Source organism: Trachypithecus francoisi, unplaced genomic scaffold (assembly GCF_009764315.1).
Source record: "Trachypithecus francoisi isolate TF-2019V2 unplaced genomic scaffold, Tfra_2.0 Contig01461, whole genome shotgun sequence".
Taxonomy (NCBI): domain Eukaryota; kingdom Metazoa; phylum Chordata; class Mammalia; order Primates; family Cercopithecidae; genus Trachypithecus; species Trachypithecus francoisi.
The window spans coordinates 15,424,935-15,450,981 of record NW_022681433.1 but is presented as its reverse complement, the minus strand read 5'-3'; the positions used below and the strand labels follow the sequence as shown (position 1 = coordinate 15,450,981).

Genomic DNA, 26,047 nt, shown 5'->3' with positions numbered 1-26,047 from the left:
TTGCTTTGGCAGCACATATACTAAAATTGGAACGATACAGAGAAGATTAGCAAGGCCCCTGTGCAAAGATGACATGCAAATTTGTTAAGCGTTCCATATTTTTTAGTGGAAGTAATTTTGGAGGTGGTGGAAGCTACAAGGATTTTGGCAATTACAACAATCAGTTTTCAAATTTTGGACCCATGAAGGGAGGAAATTTTGGAGGCAGCAGCTCTGGCCCTCATGGTGGTAGAGGCCAATACTTTGCCAAACCATGAAACCAAGGTGGCTATGGTGGTTCCAGTATCAACAGTAGCTATGGCTGTGGCAGAAAATTTTAATTACAAACAAACAAAGCTTAGCAGGAGAGGAGAGCCAGAGAAGTGACAGGGAAGCTACAGGTTACAACAGATTTGTGAACTCAGCCAAGCACAGTGGTGGCAAGGCCTAGCTGCTACAAACAAGATGTTTTAGACAAATACTCAAGTGCATGGGCAAAAAACTCGAGGACTGTATTTGTGACTAATTGTATAACAGGTTACTTTAGTTTCTGTTCTGTGGAAACTGTAAAGCATTCCAACAAAGGGTTTTAATGTAGTTTTTTTTTTTTTGCACCTATGCTGTTGATTGCTAAATGTAACAGTCTGATTGTGATGCTGAATAAATGTCTTTTTAAAAAAAAATGTGCTGTGTAAAGTTAGTCTACTCTGAAGCCATCTTGGTAAATTTCCCTGAAGTGTGAAGTTAGAATTCCTTCAGGGTGACACCAGGTTCTATTTGGAATTTATATACAACCTGCTTGGGTGGAGAAGCCATTGTCTTCAGAAACTTTGATGTATTTGAACTGATAGTTACTGTTGTGACCTGAAGTTCACCATTAAAAGGGATTACCCAAGCAAAATCATGAAATTATTGGTGATAAAAGTGATTGTTGGCACATCCTATGCAATATATTCAAATTGAATAATGGTGTCAGAAAATTATAGATGGGAATGAAGCTCGTGTATCATCCATTATCATGTGTAATCAATAAACGGTTTAATGCTCTTGAAAAAAAAAAGTTCACACTTGTTGGGAAAAAAAAGTCTCCCTTGATTCCATAACGCAGAATGTTGAAAGTAAGGCTCTCCCTACGACGCCCTTACCCCCACCCCCACCCCTAATAACGGGAACTATGGGCCGTCTTCTCTAAAGGAAGATTTTTGGGTTTATCCGAAGGAGGCAGGTGTAAAAGGCCGCTGGGAAAGTGCAGTATGCCTCTCCGCCTCTCCCCTGAGCAGAGCGAAAGGCTGCTGGCCGCGGGAATGTGGGTCTCGGTGATCCCCGCAGCTCGCAGGCCCCACTGGACCCGGCAGAGGCCGGCGCGCCGGGCGAGGAGCCCGGGGCTGACTAACAGCAGAGGGCGCCATAGAGCAGACCGCACCCGCCAGGTGCGGCCTCCGCGTCCGGGTGAAGTCCGAGGGTCGGAAGCAGCTCCAGCCAGACCCCGCGGCTCTCAGACGGGGGCGGCCCTCGCCCTGTCCTTCTCTGCTCGGCTGTGATTTCGCTGTGCTTCTGTGGGAGAAAATGCTATAAGTGACTCTATGGATATCTGTAAGAATAAATGCCAGCTACTGTGACTATTCAGGCGTACAGGTGGCAGGCGATCTTCAGAAAGAAGCTAAGAGTCCGGGGTAAGGGTGGGAAGGGGGATACGGCTCGTTGTTTTTTCTCTTCTGCTTGGCTTGTGGAGTCCGTTCAGTATGTAGTGCTTTTTGTTTGTTTGGTGGTTGTTTTTTTTTTAATGTCTTAGGTTAAAATTTGTCTTTCTGGGAAAAGTTACTTTTTCCCAGGGTGATTTGACACAACTCTGGTGCAATGCACTAACTTAGATCAAAGAAAACGGGCTAAAGAGACCATTTACCCACATGTAAATTCCAGTAGGCCGTTTTTAAAAGAACTTCCGCCAGGAATGGGAGTCATTCAGTCAAGGAGTACTAGAGCTGGAAGAAACTTTCGAAATTAAACCGCCGTTTTATTATTAAACAGGAGGCCCAACGAGGATAAGGAACTTGTCCAAAGTCACAGCACCTTTGAGTGCAGTGGGGCTGATTTCCAGTCTGGGGCACAAAGGAAACTGTTTCAGTGAAAGCTTGGTGGTGTGTGTTGTTAAAGCTTTCATTCTATGCTGTATTATATAAACATTGTAAGGAAAACTGAGAAAATGCCATTATTTTAATTGCCAGGGATCCTCCCACGTCAAGGCTATCATTGTTAATATTTTTGCTCTATAATTTTCCAGCCTTTTAAACTTATATATCAAAACTTGTATTAATACAAACAAATTTATATTAGTTTACTAAAACTGGATCACACCATCCTTATTGCTTTGCAACCACTTTTTTTTGTCATCAGTATAGCTTGAACACTTTGCCATATCAACTAATATATATCTACATCATAATTCCTAACAGATGCGTAACTATTCCCTTCAATGGGTGTACCTTCATTAGTTTAATCAAACCCTTATTGATGGGCATATAAGCTTTTTCCAATGTTAAACTTTTTTTTTTTTTCGATGGAGTCTGGCTCTGTGGCCCAGTCTGGAGTGCAGTGGCATGATCTCGGCTCACTGCAATTTTGCCTCCTGGTTTCAAGCAATTATCCTGCCTCAGCCTCCCGAATAACCGACGTTACAGACAGCTTCCACCACGCCCGGCTAATTTTTGTGTTTTAAACAGAGATGGGGTTTCACCATGTTGGCCAGGCTGGTCTGGAACTCCTGACCTCAGGTGATCCGCCCACCTCGGCCTCCCAAAGTGCTGGGATTACAGGCGTGAGCCACTGTACCTGGCCCAATGTTAAACTTTTGTAACACATGTGCATTAAATACTCTCATCCATACATCTTTTGCACAAGTGGTGTCCACCTACTGATGGGTGTGGCTTTTTGTAGGAATAGAGTGTGATGGTGTAGGCTGGGCTTGGACACTGCCGTGGAAACTTTCTGCATCTTTACACAAGCCACAACCTTGGTAGCCCCAATTCTCTCATCTTCAAGTGGAGCAGATCGTAGTACTGGCCTCCTAAGGGTGTTGAGAGGATTCAATGACATCATATATGGAAAGTGATTGGTCAGTGCTGAGCACACACAAGTCCTATATAAATGTTAACTCTTAGAATATTACTATCATTTACCTCAAACCCTGAAGATTGGCTCAAAATAACCCTTATGGTTTTATTTTACTCTGATTGAGAGTAACTGGAATTTTATGAAGAAGTGCTTAAGTGCTAAACTCTAGTAGCTAAAGCAGTACCTCCTTTCTTTCTTTCTTAATTCCTCCAGAGGAAAAAATAATGATAAACATAAATGGTGGATGGGCTCTTGAGCTACTTGTTATGTTCTGGTCACATAGCTTAATGCCAGCCTAAAGAGAAAAGTCTATGCTGGCAAGGATGTGGAGACATTGGAGCACACTATTGGTGGGAATGTAAAATGTGTAACCGCTATGGAAAACAGTATGGCAGTTTCTTAAAAAATTAAACATAGAATTACAGTATGATCCCACAATTTCACCTCAGGGTGTATACGCAAAACAATTGGAAGCAAGGACTTGCACAGATGCTTGTATGTGTTCATAGTAGCATTATCCACGATCGCCAAGGGTGGAAATAACCCAAATGTCCATCAATACATAAATGGATAAACAAAATGTGGTAGACACATACAATAGAATATTATTCAGCCTTAAAATTAAAGGAACGCTTACCACATGCTACAACATGGATGGGCTTTAAAGACATCACGCTAAGTGAAATAAGCCAGCCACAAAAGGACAAATATGGTATTATTCCACTCATGAGATACCTAGAGCAGCCAAATTCATTAAGACAAAAGGAGAGGCCGGGCGCGGTGGCTCACGCCTGTAATCCCAGCACTTTGGGAGGCCGAGGCGGGCGGATCACAAGGTCAGGAGATCGAGACCACGGTGAAACCCTGTCTCTACTAAAAATACAAAAAATTAGCCGGGCGCGGTGGCGGGCGCCTGTAGTCCCAGCTACTAGGGAGGCTGAGGCAGGAGAATGGCGTGAACCCAGGAGGCAGAGCTTGCAGTGAGCCGAGATCGCGCCACTGCACTCCAGCCTGGTGAACAGAGTGAGACTCCATCTCAAAAAAAAAAAGAAAAAAGGAGAATGATGGTTTCCAAGGGCTGGAGGAGTTGGGGGAATGAGGCTGCTGTTTAATGGGTGTGGAGTTTCAGTTTTGCAAGATGAAAGAGCTCTGGAGATGACGGTGGTGATGGTTGCACAACAATGTGAATATACCTAATGCCACTGAACTGTCCATCAAAATGGTTCAGATGGTAAACTTTGTGATATGCATATGTTACCACAATTAAAAACTAAATTCTCAAAGAAAGAGGCATGGTGTCTCATTGAAGATTCTTAAGTTCTCTTCCTAAGCATCAAGTCTTTTGTGATAGATAAAGCCTCCCTCCGGTCCCTTCTCCTTTGGAAAATGCTCAAAGCACAGCCTCTGGCTCCCCAGTGCCTTCGAACTCGTCTCCTCTGTTTTGTCCTTATATCCAGGGTCACCACCATTTCACAGGCCTAAGCAGTGACAGGGTGAACACTGAAGCAGAAGCCATGGTCTCTGAAAGTTTGTTTTTAACGTAGGAGGATGCCATGAGTCACCAGGACACATTTCATGTTCATATTCCCATCTGAGGCATTGGAAACCCATTCCTACCAACCAAATGTATGAGTCACCCACACTTCTTCTGCTTGGTCCCCACCCTCACTCTCTGTCTCTCTCCCTCCCTCCCCTCACAGGTTGCATCATCCTCCCCAGACAGGAATGGGCTGTTGGCACTCTGCTCAGAATATCTCCTAGTTCCCCGTACACGTGGGATGAACACCCACCCGAAAAGTCTTCCACAGCACGGCCACACCTCTCACTCTTCCTTTCACCCTGAGGCCTGCTGCACTCCTCACCTGCTCCAACAGAGCAGAGCCTGTGGTTTCCTGGCCCAATGGACCTTCCCCATCTCCAGACATGCTTTGCACGTCTCCAGCCCAGTACCTTGGTTCAAGCCTTTCCTGCTGTGTTCACTGTGTTGAATACCCGTTCCTCTTCCTTATCCAGGCTCAATTCTCACTCCTAGTTGAATGATGTGGCAAGTCTCTGAGTTAGAGATAGCTCTCATCTGTAGCAGGGGAGAACTAATATATAGAACAGCAATAGCACACATTGATCAATTACTGACTGTGCCAGCCACTGCTCTACTATACAATTCTGGTATTCCTCAGAATCACACTGACATGTAGCCACTATTATTATCCCCATTTTTCAACAAGGAAACTAAGGTGGTCCAAAGAGTGTAAGAAACTGGCCCAAAGCCACCCCGCTAGTAAGAGGTGGAGAGAAGATGAGGATGCTGGTCCTCTAGCTCAGGCTGCTCCTCGAGGTCTTGGCAGAGAGAAAAAGGTAAGAAATGTGAAGTGGTGGGCACAAAAGCAAACCACAGTTCTCCTCCCACCTTCCCGACCAGAGTTTACCTGGAAATGGTTATTTTGTGTCTTTTTCCTTGAATATGTTATTTAATCCCCAAGAACAAGAATTGACTCTTCTTCATCTTCATGTTTCTCCAGCTACCAGCACAGGTTTTACTCATAGTAGGTGCTCACACTAAAAAGAAGAAAGAAAAGAGAAAAAGTTCTTCAGTGCCTTGAAAGTGCAAAGTGAGGGCCACAATTTGGGACAAGAGAAAATGAGCAGTACGGCATGGTACTTAAAGCCTGGATTTCTGGAGCCAAACAAGCAGATCAAATTGCAGCTTCTCCACTTACAGCTGTGTGACCTTGGGCAAGCTGCTTGTCTCTGTGTGTCCCAGTGAGTTGTCTCCTATATACACATGCATGTACAGTCGTCCCTCAGTATCCAAAGGGATTGGTTCCAGGATCTCCTGCAGATACCAAAATCCATGGATGCTCCAGTCCCTGCTGTGAAATAGCATAGAATTTCATATAACCTACAAATATCCTCCCATGTACTTACTTTTGTTTGTTTGTTTGTTTTGTTTTGTTTTGAGATGGAATTTTGCTCTTGTCGCCCAGGCTGGAATGCACTGGCACAATCTCAGCTCACTGCAACCTCCACCTCCCAGGTTCAAGTGATTCTCCTGCCTCAGCCTCCTGAGTAGCTGGGACTACAGGTGCACACCACCATGCCCGGCTAATTTTTGCATTTTTAGTAGATATGGGGTTTCACCATGTTGGCCAGGATGGTCTTGATCTCCTGACCTCATGATCCGCCCTCCTCAGGTATGAGCCACCATGCCCGGCCCTCCCATGTACTTTAAATCATCTCTAGATTACTTATAATACCTAATACAAGGTAAATGCTATGACAATAGCTATTATACTGTATTGTTTAGGGAATAATGACAAGAAAAAAGTCTGTACATGTTCAGTACAGACATAATTTCTTTTAAAATATTTTCAATCTGAGGTTGGTTGAACCCATGATTGAGCAACCCCTGGATATGGCTACAGAGGGCTGACTGAGTCACACTCAGCATAACGACATTGAGGCCGACAAGGGACTGCAAATATGGTAGTGGTCCCACATGACTATAATGGAGCTGAAGATTTCTATCACCTAGTAACTTCATCATGTCATAGCACAATTCGTCACTAGCATGTGTGTGTGGTGATGCTGGCACAAAGAAACCTACTGTGCTGCCAGTCATGTAAAAGTGTAGCACATACAATTATGTACAGTGCATAATACCTGATCGTTATAACAAACAGCTATGTTACTGGCTTATGTATTTGCTATACTATACTTTTTATTATTATTTTAGAGCATACTCCTTCTACCTATAAAAAAGTTAACTGTAAATCCAATTGCAGATAGATACATAGATAGATAGATAGATAGATAGATGAATAGGTGGATGGATAAGTGGATGGATAGATGGACAGATAGACGAATGGATGGATGGATGAATGATAGATAGATGGACGGATAGATAGAGAGAGAGATAATCACAGTGTTACTTTGAGGAATGAATGAATGATTATATGCAAAGCACTTGGAACAGTGCCTGAACCATGGGAAAGGCTCGATGTGTTTGCTATCATTAGAATTCTGTATCTTAGCCCAACAAATGGAACATGAGTAATTAACCACCTACCTTCTGAGAAAATGGTAATAAAAGAGCTTATCTGTAAATAGTACCTTCTAAGAGCTCTGCAAAGTGCAGCTCAAACGTTGCTTCCCTTGAGGGTCCCTCCCTGACTCCAGACTGAGTTTCTCATTCTTTCCTCTCTGCTGCATCTGTTTTTGCTGTGTATATTTCATATTTTATGTAAATGGATACAATGTATTTAATCTACTAAAATTTTTAAATTACATGCTTTATGCTGAGTTAATTACAGACTCACAGGCAGTTGTAAGGAATAACAGAAAGACTCACTGTACCCTTCACCCAGGTTCCCCCACTGGTAACATTTTGCAAAACTGTAGTGTAATATTGCAACTAGGATATCAACCTTGATGAATTTCACATACAGGACAGTTCAATCACCATAAAGATCTCCCTGATGCCCTTTTATAGCCACACCCACCTCCCACCTTTCTCCCCCATCTTGTCCCTAAGTCTTGCAACCACTAATGTGTTGTCTGTTACTTTAATTTTGTCATTTCAAGAATGCTATATAGGCAGCAATGAGGCAAGACCATGTGGAGGATTACAGTGTGAGCTACTGTGCTCAGCCTACCTTTCTCCTTCTCTTACAAGATTATTTCAGCTATTCTAGATCCTGAGCCTTTCCATATTCATTTTAGCATAAGTTTTTCTATGTCTACAAAAAAACCTTGCTGGATTGCTATAGGTTTTTTTTTTTTTTTTTTTTTTTTGAGACGGAGTTTCCCTCTGTCGCCCAGGCTGGAGTGCAGTGGCCGAATCTCAGCTCACTGCAAGCTCTGCCTCCCGGGTTCACGCCATTCTCCTGCCTCAGCTTCCCGAGTAGCTGGGACTACAGGCGCCCGCCACCTCGCCCGGCTAATTTTTGTGTGTGTGTGTGTGTGTGTGTATTTTTTAGTAGAGACGGGGTTTCACCGTGTTAGCCAGGATGGTCTCGATCTCCTGACCTCGTGATCCGGCCATCTTGGCCTCCCAAAGTGCTGGGATTACAGGCGTGAGCCACCGCGCCCGGCCCCTATAGCATTTTTATTTGCTTCCATCCAACATCCGAAGTATGATTTGGTCAAGAAAGGCCGGGCACAGTGGCTCAAGCCTGTAATCCCAGCACTTCGGGAGGCTGAGGCAGGCGGATCACGAGATCAGGAGATCGAGACCATCCTGGTTAACACAGTGAAACCCTATCTCTACTAAAAATACAAAAAAAACTAGCCGGGCGAGGTGGTGGGCGCCTGTAGTCCCAGCTACTCGGGAGGCTGAGGCGGGAGAATGGCGTGAACCCGGGAGGCGGAGCTTGCAGTGAGCTGAGATCCGGCCACTGCACTCCAGCCTGGGCACAGAGGGAGACTCTGTCTCAAACAAACCAAACCAAAACAAAACAAAACAAACAAACAAACAAAAAACACCAAAGTATGATTTTGTCAAGAACATCTTCAGGGTATCCTCATTTGACCATGACATATTCAAGGTAGAAAATCCATCTCATTTATCTTTGTAACTGCCAAGCACCCAGCACGATGAAATATAATAGGTGCTCAATAAATATTTGTTGGGGGAGTGTGCAAATGGGTGCCCCAAAACACACTTTCATGCAAAAACAATTTTGCAATAAACAGACTCCAGCCTTTTATTTTGTTTGCTCTCAGCTCCTTTATACTTTAAGCTCATCTCACTCATTTCTACTAGGTTTCCTTCCTAAAACCCAGAGCGGGTATGGACCATTTTGGTCAAATTTGAGCTGATTGCATCACTTCCATGAACAAAATCTTAGAAAACTACTTATTCTATATACTGAATAAAATTCACATCCCTCTATACTCTTCCCATACACGCAGCCAGCAAGGGAACATTTACAGAGGTCTTAGCCTGTACTAGGGACCGTCAACAATGAAAAGAATGGTAAAATATTATTTCTGCCCCTAAAGAGTTCGAAATGCGAGTTTGTTATTTGAAGACTGCATGACACATGTTCTGTTCGTTATATAATTGCTCACCTTTTCACCTCCCTTTGGCTGAGTCATGAATCTTCCTCATTTCTGTTCCAGTGCTTTAGCTGCAGGGGGCAGTTTCTGGCCTGTGCTGATGCCACATCATCCCCCAGGATTCTGGGAGAAAAGCCCTCGACTTCTCCCCAACTCTCTCCTTTTTCTCTAGGATGAGGTTAAAATACACATATTTGTTTTCACCTCTTATCCAAGTATATTGAAAGGACTAATGAGAGCGCTTTAAAGCCCTTTGATAAGGCATGGTATATTGCTAAGGTAATCAACGATTATGTTTTCTTATATGAAAGTTAAAATAAGCCACAGGAAGGAGTCTAGCCTTCCACATTTACCCGCGTTCATTTTTGAAAGCTGTTTTCTTGGCCATTCACCATTAGGAAAACAGAGTCTGAGTACTGTGATTTCAAGGGCCCTTAAACCTATAAATCTTCCGCCCAGATCAGGGTAAATAATTCTCCTTTCTACCATAATTGGGGAAGTCAGAAGTGTGCTCAGTGTGTGGCGTGAAAGATTCTTTGCCAAAATTCTACCCCAGAGGACAAGCCTGAGCTTTCATGAGGAGATCTCAACTTTCTCAGCCTCTTGGCAGCTGGCAATGCAGCCTTGAAATGCCTTCCTTTGCTTCCATGACATCCCTGGGGACCCCTTCTCCATATCCTTCAGGGGACATCCCTCTGCAGCCCAGCCTCCAAATGCTGGTGGCCCCCACAACTCGGTTCAGGTCCTCGCCTTCCTCACCCTTCATTCTTCTTGGGTAAGCTCACATACTGTCATAGCCGTAGAGATCTTTTAGAAGGGGCACATTCTCCTTGTTTCTACGTGAAAACCCTCTCTAGAACATTCTCTCAGCCCCTGGCCTCTTCATTTCACTTACTGGTGATCTTTAGAGGAAGAACTGGGCAGGCGTCTCTGGGCCCCTCACTCTGCCTCGGAATTCTGTCCACCTACCTGCCCTCTGCCTTCTGCCGTCTGCCCTGGATGAGGGTGAAAGGAAAAGGCTGACTATTGTCCATCTGGGCCAGTGACTGGATGTGTAAGGCCACCTAATTTTGAAAGAAGTATTAACAGGCCCATCTGGACACAAATCTAGGGCCACAGCGTCTGATCGGCTTCATCAGCACGAACGCTGACATTTAATCTCCATCTGCCCACAGCTAGGTTTACCTCTCAGTTGGTTCTAAACTCAGTGGAGATGAAGGGTACTCTGTTGACCCTCTCCTTTTCCCCCACCCCACACTATCTAGTTATCAGACAAAATGGACTTTGAGAAAAAAAATTACCAAAGAAGGATCTCTTATATGGATAAAGGCATTAATACACTACGAAGACAAAGAATCCTATGTGGGTGTGTGTCTAGTAACAGAGCTTCAATATCCGTGAGGAAAAAATTGACAGAAATAATCCATAATCATAGTTGAACATGAATATGAATATCTTAGGATAGGGCTGCTAGAAAAATAATCAAGAAAAAGATAGATGGACTGAACAACACTATTAACCACTTTCATATAATTGTTCTTCATAGAATCTGTATCTATCAGTTACAACCGCAGAATACACATTTTCTTCAAGCACATGTGGTTTGTTGACCAAAATAGACCATATGCTGGACCATAAAACAAGGTTCAATAAATTGAAGAGGATTTATATTTTATAGAGCCTATTCTCTGATTAAAACAGAATTACATAGAAATTAAAAACAATAAGATAAGTGGACACCAAATATTTGGAAATAAAACATTTCACTTCTAGAGAATCAATAGGTCAAAGAAGAAATCATGAGGGCCATTCGAAAATACTTTGAACTAAATGATAATGAAAAAGGTCAAAATTTGTGGGATGTAAGCAAACAGTGGTTAGAGAGAAAGTTATACCTTTAAATGCTTATACTGGGATAGGTGTTGGGAGGGAGGGCATACAAAACTAGAGACTTAAGAGTCCACAATAAGAAACTAGAAAAAGAAGAGCAAAGTGAGCCCAAAGTAACTAGACGAAAGGGAATAATAAAGATAAGAGCAGAAAAAGAATTGAGAAAATTAGCAAAGAGGATGAAGTTTGACAAGAGTGCCAAGACAATTTAATGAGAAAAGAAGCGTCTTTTCAATTAGCTGTGCTGGGATAACTGGATATCCACGTGCAAGAGAAAGAAGCTGAGCCACTGCCTCACACCATATACAAAACGTAACCCAAAATGGAGCAATGTCTTCAGAGCTAAAACCGTAAAATGCCTAAAAGAAAATATAGGAGTAAATCCTCGGGTCCCTAGGCAATGGCTTCTTAGATATGACACAAAAGTGACAAAAGAAAAAATAGATATATCAGAATTCATCAAAGTTTTAAACTTTTGTGCTTCAAAGGATACCATCAACAAAGTGAAAAGACAACTCACAGAATGGGAGAAAAGATTTGCAAATCATACATCTGACGAGACACTTGTATCCATAATATATAAAGAACTCTTACAATGCAACAATAAAAAGACATTTCAATTTTAAAATGGACAAAAGTTTGAGAAAGATACACAAATGAGCAATAAGCTCCTGAAGAGATGTTCAGCATCACAAGTCACTAGGGAAATGCAAACCAACTGCAATGAGATACCACGTCACACCCACTAAGAAAGCTGCAATCAGAAAGTCACATCCTAACAGAGTTAGCAAGGATGTAGGGCGATTGGAACCCTCACACATTGCTGGTAGGATTGTAAGATGGTGCTGCTGCTCTGGACAACAGTTTGAAAGGTCTTCAAAAAGTTAAACACAGAATTACCGTATGACCCAGCAGTTCTACATCCAAGAGAACTGAAAATACACATCCTCACCAAAACCAAATGTATTTGTGTTTTCTTTTCTTTTTTTCTTTGAGACAGGGTCTCACTTTGTTACCCAGCCTGGGGTGCAGTGGCACAGTCATGGCTCACTACATCCTCGACCTCCTGGGTTCCAGCAATCCTTCTACCTCAGCCTCCCAAGTAGCTGGGACCACAGGCAAGTGGCAACACACCCGGCTAATTTTTAATTTTTTTTTGGTAAGATGGAGTCTCACTCTGTTCCCCGGGTTGGAGTGCAGTGGCATGATCTCAGCTTATTGCAACATCCATCTCTTGGGTTCAAGCAATTCTCCTGCCTCAGCATCCTGAGTAGCTGGGACTACAGGCATGTGCCCCCAGGCCCAGCTAATTTTTACATTTTTAGTGGAGATGGGATTTCACCATGTTGGCCAGGCTGGTCTCTAACTCCTGACCTCAGGTGATCCACCCACCTTGGCCTCCCAAAGTGCTGGGATTACAGGCATAAGCCACCGCTCTCAGCCATTTTTTAAATTTTTTGTAGGGATGGGGTTTCACTATATTGCCCAGTCTGGTCTCAGATCGCTGGGCTCAAGCAATCCTCCCATCTCAGCTTCCCAAAGTGCTGGAATTACAGGCATGAGCCACTATACCTGGCCTCCTCACAAAATTTGTACAAAGTATTCATAGCAGCATTTTTCATAGTAGCTGAAAAGTGGAAACAACCCAAATATCCATTAACTGATGAAAAGAAAGATAAAATGTGGCATATCCTCATGATAGAATATTATTTGGCCATAAAGAGGAATGAAGTATTGATATGTGCTACAACGTGGGCAAATCTTTTTTAGCATGTTATAAGGCATGATAAGTAAGAAAGGTCAGACAGAAAAGGCCACACATCTTTTATTCCATTTATTAAAATGCCCAGAATAGGTCAATCAGAGATAGAAAATGGATTCGTGGTTGCCAGGGACTTGGGGAAGAGGGGAATGGGGAGTGACTGCTAATGGGTATAGCAAATCAAATCCAACTCTTGATCTATCTACAACTGTAGCTATAATTACAACTAGAATTATATCGAATGTACCAGGACAAAGTAAAGTTTATTCCAGGAATTCAAAGTTGGTTCAATATTAGAAAATCAACCACTGTAATTCATGATGTTAATAAAATAGAAAAACAATGTGGTTATTTCAATAACTGCAGAAAAAGCAAAGGAGAAAATTCAACACTTGATCATGATAAAAATGCTCATAGTAGCACAAAATTAGAAACAACACAAATGTCTATCAGCAGGTGAGTGCTTGAACAATATGTGGTGTTTCCATACAATGGAATACTAATCAGCAATAAAAAGGAATGAATTATTGGCATGCATGATAATATGGATGCATCTCAAAATCATTATGCTGAGAAAAAAAAAAGCCGGACAAAAATAAGTACACACTGTGTGGTTCCATTTGTGTAAAACCCTAGATCCGTGGTCAGGGTGGAAAGAGACTGCACAGGAGTGCAGGGAAGTTTTGGGGCTGATGGAAATGTTCTGAATGCTCACTGTGACAGTGATTTCATGTTCACATCTGCCAACATTTATCAAACTGTTTATTTTAAATACAGGCAGTTTATTGCACATAAGTTATGCCTCAATAAATTGGACAAAATAAAGATCATACAGCCAATCCCAGCACTTGGGGAGGCCAAGGCGGGAGGATCACGAGGTCAGGATATTGAGACCATCCTGGCTAATACGGTGCAACCCCGTCTCTACTAAAAATACAAAATAAAATTAGCCGGGCCTGGTGGCGGCACCTGTAGTCCCAGCTACTCGGGAGGCTGAGGCAGGTGAATGGCATGAACCTGGGAGGCAGAGCTTGCAGTGAGCTGAGATCACGCCACTGCACTCCAGCCTGGGCGACAGAGCAAGACACCGTCTCAAAAAAAAAAAAAAAAAAAAAGGAAGAAAAGATCATGCCACGAGAATTACTGGGGAAAAGTATTATAGAAGTGTTTAAGGTAAATAATTAATGAAAATACTATGCTAGTTTCTGGATTTTATGTTTGTGGTATTTGTAGGGTTTTAAAATTTCAATTCCTTAGAGGAAATACAGGGAAAATATTCCATACCTGCCCGTCTTTGCTCAGCCACTGACTTCTGGAGCTCTTCAGGTCTGGAGTCCCTCTCTTCTTCTCACTCTACCATCTCCATACATACTTATCCTGTCCACCTCTTCATTTTTGACTTGATTATTGACAACTCATCAATTCACAACTCTAGCCCAGAATGCTCTTCTAAACTCCAAACCTATGATAAGTGGACCTACTGCGGTGTACTTAACATCTCTTCAATGTTCAAAGTCCTTTTAAACTCAACATCTCCAAACTTGCCCATATGATCTTCTCCCCCCCAAACCCAGTTATCTTCCGTTGTTTCTTTTTTCAGTTGATTTAACTTCCCTCTATCAACCGCAATGGGAAAGCCAGAAACCCAGAGGTCATCATCTGCTTCCACCACCTCCAATGCAACACCATTGCCTTTGTTGATTCTCTGCATCCCAGTCACCCTGGTCCATGGTCTGAACCATCTGCTCCTGCCTGGACTAGGACTCCTCACGGTTGACCACGTCCATTCTGATCACTCCTTCTCCTCCCCACTGCCTCAGTGACCTCTGAAATGCAAATTTACTCATGTCACTTCCCTGCTCACTACCTTTTGGTGGCTCCCATTGCTCTTAGAATCAAGACTAAAATCTTTAACCTTTCTTTCAGGTAAGTCTGATGTTCAGCCAGGGCATACCAGAATGGCTATTCCAATGGTTAAGATATTGAAAGACTTTTGCATTATTAGCAAACATTCCTAGGAAGGAGGCCTCCCACAATACTCTGCCTGAAGGGGACATGAAGATCCTTTAGCACACTAGTCCTGAGTGCCCTACCTTGTCCAGGGCAGGTGGCCACAGTGGACAAGCCATTGTCTGACCCTTGGTGGCCCTGCTGTGCTGGCTCTGCATCTCAAAATGATGAGTCCTAGCATTGGCCTCCAAGCTGCCTGGTTACTGTTAATGCGCACATCACGGCCTCTGTCTCAGTGCTTGAATGCCAGGGTACCAGGGATTTGGATTCAGTGAAGTGAGTTTTCCGAAGGTAGGGCTCAAGAAGCTGTGGTTAGCTAAGGAAACTGTACAGTTTCGCAAAGACTGTTAAAAACAGGAAGCCAGCAGAAGGATTTTTTTCTTACCCCAAAGGTTATCCCCTAATAAAAGATCTTTCTTACATGTCCTTCTTACATTTGGTTCTTATTTATACTTTCTATTTCTTTGCTAAGACTTGCTGTTCTTTTATTTGTTTTAGGTTTGTTCAAAATTCTCCACTGAGGGGCCGGGCGCAGTGGCTCACGCCTGTAATCCTAACACTTTGGGAGGCATAGGAGGGCAAATCACTGGAGGTCAGGAGCTCAAAACCAGCCTGACCAACATGGTGAAACCCTATCTCTACTAAAAATGCAAAATAGTTAGCCAGGCATGTGGTGGGCGCCTCTAATCCCAGTTACTTGAAGGCTGAGGCAGGAGAATCGCTTAAACCCGGAAGGCAGAGGATGCAGTGAGCAGAGATTGCGCCATTGCACGCCATCCTGGGTGACAGACCAAGAAGTCTCCCTCTATGTCTTAAAGTCCTTGTTAGGTAATTCCAACATCTGTGTCATGTACCTAATGGTGTTTGTTGATCTTGCTTTCTCATTCAAGTTGATGCTGGATCTTAGTTTCCCAGTCCCTAATATGATCAGTAATTTTCTTTTTTTTTTTTTTTTTTTTTTTTTTTTTTGAGACGGAGTCTCGCTCTGCCACCCAGGCTGGAGTGCAGTGGCCGGGTCTCAGCTCACTGCAAGCTCCGCCTCCTGGGTTTACGCCATTCTCCTGCCTCAGCCTCCCAAGCAGCTGGGACTACAGGCGCCCGCCATGTCGCCCGGCTAGTTTTTTGTATTTTTTTAGTAGAGACGGGGTTTCACCATGTTAGCCAGGATGGTCTCGATCTCCTGACCTCGTGATCCGCCCGTCTCGGCCTCCCAAAGTGCTGGGATTACAGGCTTGAGCCACCGCGCCCGGCCATGATCAGTAATTTTCAACTATATCCTGGACATTTAGGGTACTATGATATAGGACTCTTAACTTATTTAAATCTCTATTTTAGCAGCCGTTCACTGACACCACCATGGCGGGGAGGAGGAAGGAGCATTTCTTGTGTCTATTCAGTCTCTTCATAAGGGACACTTTGTAGCACTAAATTTATCATGGAAAAAGAAGAAATCACACAGCAACAGTTAACTGCCCTGAACATCGTGCTCACCAAAACATATCAATTGGAATAAATAAGGCATTTCTGTATAGCCCGGGAACAATTTTCTCCATTATTTTTAAAATTATAAGCTTTACAAATTGGCTTGCCTCTTTGATAACTCTATGTTCATTCTACTTTCCCCCACATATTATTTTAAAAAGTATCCAATGATTTCAATTCGTCCTGGAAATCCTGGTGCTCCGTGCTTTGAAATGACCTTCTGTGTGTGTGTATGTGTGCCTCTCTTTTCCTGCAGTGCCATGCACTCAAGAGTGAGTGAGAACTCTATTTAATTATTGTATCTCCAGAACCCAGCAGAAGCCTTGAGCCATAGTAATCTCTTAAAGCATTGCATTGAAACTAAACTCTGGAATCACTTGTGTAACTTTTTAAAATTCAAGATTCAGAAGAGAGATTTAAACGTGTCACAAGGAAAGTTTCTCAACATCATTAATACTCAAAGAAACACAAATGTAATACAATGAGCCTCTCACATTGCCAAAGATTAAAAACACTGGTTATGCTACAGCTGATTTTCAACATATAAGCGTTCATCCAACAGGTGTCTGCTGGATGGGTGGGGTGTGTGTCTCTCTTGCTGATGGGCTTCTGTTGTCTCTGTCTTTGGTACTCATACCAGGCTAGTTGTTACTTTACCATCTAGTGGGTATTTTAAAATCCATACCTGGGTTTACTCTGTGTTAGTAAAGGTGAGGTCAGGCGTTGGTGGCAGTGTGAATTAAAACACTTTTGACAGTGGCCTGCACCTGTAGTCCCAGCTACTTGGGAGGTTGAGGCAGGAGGGTGGCTTGTTCAGGCTGGACAACATAGTGTCTCTAAAAAAAATTTGGAGAGTAACTTAGCAATATTTATCAAGGTATACATACACTTTGACCCAGCCATTCAATACCTGCAGATATACTCACATAAATGCACAAAGATAGATGTATAAGGACTTTCCATGCAGCATTTCCATGCAGTGTCATGGCACCACGCTGGAAATGTCATAAACACTTATCAGTAGGGACTTGTGTCCAGGCGTCAGCTTCATGGGTGTGTAGCAGCAATTTCCTCATCCCTCAGCCACGAACTCAACAACCCCAGTGACGGCTCCTGCTTCCCCCTCTCACTGACCATGGCAGAGGGAGCAGCTCCCTGAGAGGCCCGTGTGGTGGAAGAGTTCTGGGATTCCCTTCTGGAAACCCAACCTGGAGCTCACTCCTCTGGTCCATCCAGTGATTTGGTAAACTTCTGAGTTCTAGAAGATACCACCATAGCTGTGATCCCAGGAACAGGATGCCCCCAGCACCCAGAACACTGGCAGCTAGACACCGGAAAGTCTTCTGCTGCAGCAGCAACAGCTGCCTGCAGCAAGTAGCCAGGAGCATTTGCAGGGACTTCTGCCTCTGACTGTCTTCCAAGTCATGTGCAAGCACATGTGAAAAGTCCAGCTGGAAGGAAGCATAGAAAGTAAGGTTTTTCGCTTTCCAGCCCCTGAGATGCAGAAAGGTAATACTAGCAGGAGATGGAACAGGATGATGAGTGCCAATTAAATATATCCAAACCCTATCAATATAATTTCTCTTTTTTTAATCTGTTTTGAGACAGGGTCTTGCTCTGTCACCCAGGCTGGAGTGTAGTGGTGCAAACATGGCTTACTGCAGCCTCAACCTCCTGGGTCCAAGTGATCCTCCCACCTCAACTTCCCATGTAGCTGGGATCACAGGCACATACCATGACACCTGGCTACTTTTCTTTATTTTTTGTAGTGATGGGGTCTCACTATGTTGCCCAGGATGGTCTCGAACTCCTAGGCTCAAGTGATCCTCCCAGCTTGGCCTCCCAAAATGCTGGGATTATAGGTGTGAGTCACTGCACCTGGACCATATTGCTTAATTCTTTAATATACTAGGGACTTCAAAAATTGGAAATGGCCATGCAGCCTTTCAGAAACACTAGTGATAGTAGGATGAAAAGAGACCTACTTAAAATTTTTTTTTCAGTTTCCATTCATTTTTGGCTAAGTTCTTGAACCTCTTTCCCCACTGCTCAGTCTGCCTCCCACAACACTTCTGAAATCACAGCCTCAACTGTGTAGGCACCTAAGCAAAAAGAACAAATCTGGAGGCATCACATTGCCCAACTTCAAACTATACTATGAGACTATAGTTACCAAAACAGCATGGTACTGGTATAAAAATAGGCACATAGACCAATGAAACAGAATAGAGATCCCAGAAATAAAGCCAAATACTTACAAGCCAACTGATCTTTGACAAAGCATACAAAAGCATAAAGTGGGGAAAGGACTCTCTATTCAATAAATGGTGCTGGGATAACTTGCAAGCCACGTGTAGGAAAATGAAACTGGATCCTCACTTCTCACCTTATACAAAAATCAAATCAAGATGGATCAAAGACTTAAATCTAAGACCTGAAACCATAAAAATTCTACAAGATAATATCAGAAAACATCTTCTAGACATTGGCTTAGGCAAAGATTTTATGACTAAGAACCCAAAAGCAAATGCGACAAAACCAAAAATAAATAAATAGGACCTAATTAAGCTAAAAAGCTTCTGCACAGCAAAAGAAATAATTAGCAGAGTTAACAGACAACCCACAGAGTGGGAGAAAATTTGCAAACTATGCATCTGACAAAGGACTAATATCCAGGATCTACAAGGAACTCAAACAAATCAGCAAGAAAAAAACAAATAATCCCATCAAAAAGTGAGCAAAGAACTTGAATAGGCAATTCTCAAAAGAAGATATACAAATGGCTAAGAAACATATGAAAAAAACACTCAACATCAGTAATCATCAAGGAAATGCAAATCAAAACCACAATGTGATATCATCTTACTCCTGCAAGAATGGCCATAATTTAAAATTCAAAAAACTATAGATGTTGGTGTTGATGTGGTGAAGAGGGAACACTTTTACACTGCTAGTGAGAGTGTAAACCAGTACAATCACCGTGGAAAATACTATGGAGATTCCTTAAAGAACTCAAAGTAGATCTACCATTTGATTCAGCAATCCCACTACTGGGTATCTACCCAAAGGAAAAGAAGTCATTATTTGAAAAAGACACCTGTACACACATGTTTATGGCAGTACAATTCGCAATTGCAAAAATATGGAATCAGCCTAAATGCCCATTAGTGGATAAAGAAAATGTGGTGTATATACACCATGGAATACTACTCAGCCATAAAACAGAATGAAATAAAGGCCTTTGCAGCAACTTGGATGGAGCTGGAGGCCATTATTCTAAGTGAAGTAACTCAGGAACGGAAAACCAAATATCGTATGTTCTCACTTTTAAGTGGGAGCTAAGCTATGAGGACACAAAGGCAGAAGAATGGTATAATGGACTTTGGGGACTCAGGGGAGGAGGTGGGGAGGATAAAAGACTGCATATTGGGTACAGTGTACACTGTTCAGGTGACAAGTGCACAAAATCTCTGAAATCACCACTGAAGAACTTATCCGTGTAACCCAAAACCACCTGTTTCCCAAAAACTATTGAAATAAAATTTTAAAATAAAAACAAATAAATTGTGTAGGCATGTGAATGTTTTTCATGGAGGTTCTTTTAAATCAACATCTCAAAGGAGTATAAGACCCCAAAAAGGCTGCCAACCACTGTGTTGAGGGAAGCAGGAACAATTGTGACCATCCTCAGCCAGAGGGGAGTGGAGCCATCTGGGACCATGTGTGCTAGTGGCAGCTGGGATTCCCGTTCTGCAAATGCCCCAGCCCCCTCAATCCCATTTCCTTCCAGAGTCCCTTATTTGTTGACTCTTAAGAGCCAAATTTGGTTGTGTACCATTGTCACCTGTGGAATTTGTTAAATTCTAATGCCCACTTTAACCCAGACCTACTGAACCAAAATTTTGAAGAGAGAAACTAGTTGAACCGGAAATCTTAATCCTTAACATACTTGATGAGTGATTCAGGTGCAGTTAACAAATTTGGGAACCAGAGTGCAGAGAACTGTGTGCTTTGTTGCTGCCAGGCCCTATTTCTTCCCTGGTGCTCCCTGCCTCATGCCAGTGGCTGACCCAGACACAGGGCAGCCAAGACACACGCTTGGGGACAGGTGAGCCTTGGTAGTCCCTCTGGGACTCATGGTGCCATTGCCCAATGTGTCCTTCAGGCTTCCTGTCTGGAGTAATGGAAACTATTGCCTTCTACAAGGTATTGGGAAAGACTGACTCACGTCAGGAACTTTGAAATCTGCAGATAAAAGGCAATGCCCTGTTCCCTCCCCGAACTGTCATCACAGAGAGTGTTCTGCGAGGAGATCTCAGCCACCTCTTTTGCAGACCGTCTATAAATGACTGACTGTCATGTTATCCTGTTATTGTTCCCATCCCATGCTGCTGTGTAAGGACCTCACTGCAGAGGACTTCTTCACAAGTGTGATCCAAAATGTCTCTGCCTGAGATTTCCCTCAGCTGTGGAATCAGCTAAGTTTAACCCTATTGTCATCACCCTGTGGACCTTAAACACGCTTTATTATACCTAAGAGCAGTCAGCGTTCCATAGGGTGAAGGGCGAGTGGATGACGTCTGTGCAAGGCGGCCAGATGTCGCCACGGGGCCCGTGGCTTTTATCCTGCGGCTCCTGAATTTCACATATATCAATATTTATCAGTTGGAATACTGTCAGTTTTATAAATGAAAACTGAATGACCATAAATCATTCTGAGGGTAGGGAATTGTTGGGGGAGGGAGGAAGCTTTGTTTGTAGGCTTGCCAGCCAGGTGTGTTTCTTCATTCAGTGAACAAGTGTGGGCTGCTGGCCTACCAGGCAGGGTCCAGGGGAGTGAGTGCCCACCATTCCTTCTGCTGCATCATACCCCTGGCAGACGAGCAGAAGCAGTTCACCAGACTTCAAACCTCCTGGCTTTGTTTATAAGATATTTTAATACTTGCTTTTCTTTCCACAATGTTCAGAGCCACCGGGAGTAGCAGCACCTGCTGTCTTGGAGCTGGAAGACGTATGTTCAGCACTGCTGTTTGGTCCCTCAACCCCCTTCTACCATGACAGGCTTATAGGCTGATTTCTTTGAAATCTAGTAATTTCTTCAACTTTAGATGAAATTGCATGAATGATAAACAACAGATCCATCTACTGAACACCCACTGTGTGTATGGGACAAGGACCTCTGTGAGACCCTGGTGACGTCAGCTCTATTCCGAGCCCCATGTTACAGATGGAAAAACTGAGGGCCAGAGAGGTTAAGTAGCTTGTCCAGTTTCCCACAGCCAGCATGTGGCAGAGCCAGGATGACAAACCTAATTCAGTGTGTTTTCAGAACCTGGGCTCTTACAGTGACAGGCTGCCCAGGGCTTCCTTGGATGGGGCCAGTGGCAAAGAGCCCCAGGAAACGTTCTGAGTTCATGAGCTTCAATCCAACACCACTGCTTTGGTCTCTCTTCCAAGGAGAGAGAACATTGTTGGTGAAGGAGAGTTGGTTCAGAAAATGGCCCTTCCCTTAGAGGTTTTCAAACTTTGACGTATACCTGAATCGCCTGCGGGGGCTTGTTCAAACATGGATTACTAAACCCACCACCATGTTCTGATTCCACAGGTCTGGGCTGGAGCCTGGAATTTGCATTTCCAAGAAGCTCCGAGGTGATGCTGGTGCTGCTGGTCTGGGGACCACACTTTGAGACCACTGCCATGGCCTGTGACATTCACCTGGAGTATCAAGCTGTGGTTGCTCAGGGTTGTCCCTAAGCACACCAGGTCTCGGCCTCTGCTCTTCCCACCACAACAATGGCTTACACACACTTTCCCAGGTCCTGGGATCCCAGAGGGATGTTCTCACTGTCCACATCTCCACCTGCAGAGTTCTGATAGTCACTCTCACCTCCAGTCACAATCCTTTCCAAAGGGGCCCTGACACAGAAAACAGGAGGGACAGGACAATTTCTAACACAACGGAGCAGCTCAGGAATGGCAGGTAGCCTTTCCAGGCATGCCACAGATCTGCTCTGTTTGTGGTAAGGACTTTTCTGTGTCCCTTACACCACACTCCATAGGATCACCATTTCTTCTGCCTTGTCAGACTAGCTTGATGCTCTTGATATCCGAGGCTACTGAACCACAGTTTCCCTAGGACACAAGAGGGTGTACACGCCTGTAAAGAAAAAAAAATAGTGCAACAAGGAGCATATGAGAAAAAACACAGATACAAGGGAAAAGCTGGTAGGTAGGGGGCTGAGGTGGCAGTTGAAGGACATGATGAATTAAAGCCTGGCTTTCCCCACAGCAATCGTCTGTTCTCTGCATCAGTGTAAACGAACATAAGTGGCTTTTCCCTCCTTTATTTTCTTTCCAATTAAGTCCTGCATATTTCTTCATGTACTCACCTTAGGAAGGACCCTGTAACTCCCTCCGTCCACACCCTCTTTTCATCTGCCCCCTCCCATCATCACACCTGCCTCTGCCGGCAGAGTGACCTTTCCTCAGCAGGGCCTCCGTTCCAGCCAGTGGGAGGGGAAGGGCGTGCGCTGACAGGTGGTCATGTAGGCGGGAATGCAACCTTGCTGTGCCCCTCCAACCCCACTGCAGACCCCTCAAGGAAAATGAAGTCCCCCACCCCCCTGCAGACTCCTCAAGGGCAGAGAAGCACCCCAGCAATCTGTAGACCCCTCAAGGAAAATGAAGCCCCCTGCCACCACCTTGCACACCTCTCAAGGCCAATGGTTGTGGCTTTTTGGCACGAAGTGAGGACTGAACTGAAGCTTCATGAACGAGTAAATGAATGACATTTTAGGTCTCATACAGGACAAACAGACACACTGCACATTTGCCTCCACGACAGCCCTGTGCATGGCAACCTCCACTGACTGGTGTTCGTCATGTAGATGCCCAGAGGCCTCTGCTTTGGCCAGACCAAACCCAAAGGCCATGTGCTAGCAGGAGAATCTGCATTCCACTCCCCCACTGCAACTTAACACCTTTTCCCTCCCTCCCTCCTTTCCTTCCACAGAGATTCAGTGAGCATCACTCTGTGCCCAGCTTCCGGATGGTCATTACGGATTCCATAGTGAATGAGGCCATCATTCCAATCGCCTGCCCCAGAAACCAGTGCTCCAGGAGGCCTCGTTCCCTGGGCTGAGCCTAAGATGCACCCTTTGCAGAACAGGGAGGGAGTGGCTGTTGTTTCCAGAGCCCAGGATGAAACTATGTGTGAGGGAACTGTTTCAGTCCTGGGGATAACAGGGCACATGTGGCCTGAATGTTTTATTCAAGTCTAGCATATATGCTGAGAAGGGCACCTTTCACCAGCAGACAGACGTCCATATCTGGGTACCCAGTGACCAGATGGAGAAGCAGAATATGCCCCAGAAGCCGTCCCAGGCTCTGTTTTAACCACCACCCCTTTCCCCACCAAATATAGCCGTGATCCTACTTTGGAGCAATATAAAACACCTTTGTCTGTTTTTGAACTTTTAATGAATGGAATCACAAACTTGATATAAGTTTGTCTCTGCCTTCCTTTGCTCTACACCGTCTTTGTGAGGTTCATCCATATTTTTGCAGGTAGCTGAGTTAGTCATCCATTCACAATGAGTAGAGTATCCATTTGTCTGAATACAACAGGATTTATTTTTCCCTTCAGCTGTTTTTGGATATTTGGGTAGTTTCCAACTTGGGTCTATCACAAATGGTGCAGTTAAGGACAATCTAATGCGTGTCTTTTGATGAACTGGGCCCAAGAGTGAAGTTGTTGAGTTATAGGGTGTGCGTGTTTAGCCTCAGAGGGCATTGCCAAAGGGTTTTCAAAGTCGTTCTCTCAATGCATATCCCATCTCATCGGCACTCAGTATGGTCTGTCTTCCTCCTGGTGCCATTCTGATGGGTGTGTACTGGTATAACATCCTGGTTTTGATTTGTGTTTCTCTAAAGGTTATTGATGTTAAGTATCTTTTTGTAAGTTTAATGGACACTTAAGCATCTTAACTTGTCCCCAGTTTTTCCTAACTTCTCTACTCTGGGGGAACTTTGCTTTACTTTTTGTTTGCTTTGTTTTTTGTCCACATGAATGAAAATTAGCTTCCACTTAATATATGTCTGGCTCACATTTACATACATGATCAAACATCAGAGAAAATAAAGACTATATTAATAATGATGAAACGTTACATTTTAGGTGCTTACTCGGTATTATCTCATTTAATCTTCACAAAGACTCATGACCTTTTTCATAAAAGAGAAAACCAAGGTCCAGAGACGTTAAGTAACTTATACAAGATCACACAGCTAAGTGCCTGAGTCAGGATTTAAAGCCAGGCAGCCTCACTCCAGAGCTACCTCACTCACCCTCTTTTGTGGGTGTAAAGCGGTGTGGGGGACAGGTTCCCAGCCCCTGCCGCCCACAGCGCTTTACACATACAAAAGAGACTGTCTACCTCCATCAACTGGCTAGAAACGGGTTTCTAGTGGTACGATAATGACAGTCTCCACTTGTCCCAGATTTTCCAAGACAGCCCTGACAGAGCAACCCTGTTCTACAGTCAGACATGCACCTGCATCTTTTGTTTGGAAGAGACAGGCACTTATAACCATCGACCCATGTTCTAGATTGGAACTTTGAGGCTGCTGACTCCCTCCTGGGAACCCCTCCTTCCAGTTTTCAGCATTCCCTCTTGTTTCTTCTGCTGAATCCACAGCTCCTTTGAGGGAAGGAGCCATTGGTTATTCATTTTGATATTACCCTTTTTAAAGGAACAGAGGGAGGAAAGTCGATGGTCTCATAAAAGCTTTAACTACCATCAAAATAAAAACTTACGTACCACTAATCTCTATTAAAAGCCACATCTACACAAGAGGAACATTGACTAAAGATGCTGGAAATATCTAATGAAAACTATAAGCCTCTTTCCACCCCTTAACCCCTACCTTTAGGCTAAAACTATGGTAATAATAATAATAACAAAGTGTCTCCAACTAGTTCATCATCAGATCTAAGCCACCATTTGAGTAAACAGAGAGGCCTTGTGCCTTGGTCCAAAGACCAACGAACTCCACTAAGAGGAAAGGAGAAAAGCAGAGCAGAGAGTGAGCCAGCGTCAGTAGGTACTGCTCCTGCGGCTCTGAGCAGCCCGGGCCCTGCAGAACAGGGTATAGAGATGCATTGCAGGTGGCCCTTAGGAAGGTGGACTCTTGCCTCCCACCTGCGTCTCCCTACCTTTGTCTCGCTGCAATGGTAAAAGTTCCCTTGTCCCCCTTGCAGGACTTGCGATGGGGGAGTGACTCGCTTCTTCAGTGCCCCACTGCTCAAACCTCTAGGGGAGCATAGACGGGCAGGCTGTGGGGCTCCAACCCCACGGCAGTGTCTAGGAGTGGCCGTTTACAGCTCCTGAAGCCCCAGTCGGCGTGTGCTACTGTGTGCTCTTTTAGTTTTCCACCTATAGGCAGCTTGTGTTAACCAGCTCAGTTATACCCTCTACCTTGTCGCAAGGACAGAGGGCTTTCGGTATCCCGGGTTCTTGCCTTGGTATACCAGAAGAATCAGATCACATGCAGGCTTGGAGAATGAGTGCAAGGTGTTATTGAGTTGTGGTAGCTCTCAGTAGATGGGGGAGTTAGAAGGGGATGGAGTGGGAAGGTTTTCCCCTGGAGATGGGCCGCTCGGCAGCCTGGACTCTTCTTCCACTGCCCCAGCCAAACTCCATAGCCTTCTGCTGGTTGGCGGCCTGCCAGCTTGCAGCTGCATGTCGGTACGCTTCC

At 44.1% G+C, this 26,047-nt stretch overlaps 2 long non-coding RNA genes and 1 other non-coding gene across 3 annotated transcripts in view; 2 read left to right on the top strand and 1 right to left on the bottom strand.

Annotated features, from left to right (window-relative positions):
• On the top strand, window positions 1-103 carry LOC117098611. Its single transcript, XR_004443492.1, has one exon. It is a non-coding gene; the product is annotated as a U6 spliceosomal RNA (small nuclear RNA).
• Window positions 1-26,047, bottom strand: part of LOC117096559 — a 93,244-nt gene that overhangs the window by 9,643 nt on the left and 57,554 nt on the right. The window contains exons 2-3 of the long non-coding RNA XR_004442515.1: window positions 17,218-17,742; window positions 5,517-5,646 (exon numbers count right to left, since the gene is read on the bottom strand). This is a non-coding gene — a long non-coding RNA (uncharacterized LOC117096559). The remainder of the gene's footprint in view (window positions 1-5,516; window positions 5,647-17,217; window positions 17,743-26,047) is intronic.
• Window positions 7-25,759, top strand: LOC117096555. Its single transcript, XR_004442514.1, has 4 exons — window positions 7-105; window positions 12,202-12,206; window positions 15,068-15,080; window positions 25,750-25,759. It is a non-coding gene; the product is annotated as an uncharacterized LOC117096555 (long non-coding RNA).